Source organism: Echinops telfairi, unplaced genomic scaffold, assembly GCF_000313985.2.
Source record: "Echinops telfairi isolate 266 unplaced genomic scaffold, ASM31398v2 ScPeMD7_7412;HRSCAF=8450, whole genome shotgun sequence".
Taxonomy (NCBI): Eukaryota; Metazoa; Chordata; class Mammalia; order Afrosoricida; family Tenrecidae; genus Echinops; species Echinops telfairi.
This window is the reverse complement of record NW_022111312.1, coordinates 13,659,105-13,660,314: the sequence shown is the minus strand read 5'-3', so window position 1 is coordinate 13,660,314 and position 1,210 is coordinate 13,659,105. Positions and strand designations below refer to the sequence as shown.

Below are 1,210 nucleotides of genomic sequence, written 5' to 3'. Positions count from 1 at the left end.
TATACCATTTCTTTGTCTTAATTTTTGTTACAAGTTTCTTAAAAGAGAAGAAACTCTTTGGGAATTATTTTAAAAATAATAATCAGAGCACTCTCAGGTGCTCCACAAGGAATTAACAAGTTCAAATACTTTGGGAGGCAGCCAAGAGACTTAGTGATGCAGTGTTTAAAGCACTCCACTGCATACCTAAAAGTCAGTGATTCAAATCTGCCAGCCCCTCAGTTTACTTCCATAAAGCTACACAGCTTTGGAAATCTTGTTGGGCAGTTCTAGTCTGTCCTGCAGGGTCTCCGTGAGCTGGAATCCACTCAGTGGCTGTGGGTTTGGGTTTGAGAGGTGTTCTTTGTCTGTACTTCAGGGTAATCTCATTCTAGTCTTAATGGTTTTAGATACCGACCTTATATTTGAATGCCCTACATCCAACTCTTCAGCATGTGAGAGAAGCTTTGCCTTCTATATTTCTAGAATCCAACCTCTTTTTACCATCTCCCATTGCCCTCACTTTACTAAAGCCACCATCCTCTCTGTTACCTGCAACATGTGAGTTCCTCACCAACCTCCCTGCTTTCCCAGGGGCCTGTAGTTTCCTCTACATAGTAGCCCAGGGGTACGTTTGTCAGAGAGGTCAGATCCTGGGACTCATGCTGAAAACCTGCGGGTTTCCTCAGAGCCCGATGGGACCTCTGTGACCTCGCCTTCTATGTACCTGTCTATCTCTACCTCTGCCTCTCTCTCTCACTCCCTCTCTCCACTCAAAAGGGAGGCTCAGGCATACCTGATAGGGTAGACTTCTGCATTGTCTGGTCCCTCTGCTTGGAGTGCTCTGTGAAGATGCCCTCACTCATGGCAGAAATGGCCAACTCCCTCCACCGAGCCAACCCTGATACACCCTGTCCAGAATGGTGCCAGCCTCCCTTTCCTGTGCCGCAGACAGCCCCTTTACCCTTAGAGTGCTTATCACCTTCTGCTGTGCTGTGTAGATGTCCCAGTTTATGTACTATTGAGGTTCTCCCCCACCCCACTCAGCCTGGCACAGTAGTTTATTAAATGTTTTATCAGACATTTGAATTATTGCATTCTGTTCATGGATTTTAAATTTAGCATTCAAACTGAACCATTTCATCTTGGCTTTTAATAATATTTGTTTCGAAATATCTGGATCCTTAAGTTGGGGCTGTAAGTGGGAGAGCATTTTTAAGAATCATGTTTC

General features: G+C 44.8%; 1 protein-coding gene across 1 annotated transcript in view; it reads left to right on the top strand.

Annotated features, from left to right (window-relative positions):
- Positions 1 to 1,210, top strand: part of MPHOSPH9 (M-phase phosphoprotein 9) — a 52,521-nt gene that overhangs the window by 22,646 nt on the left and 28,665 nt on the right. The gene's annotated exons all lie outside the window — the stretch shown is intronic.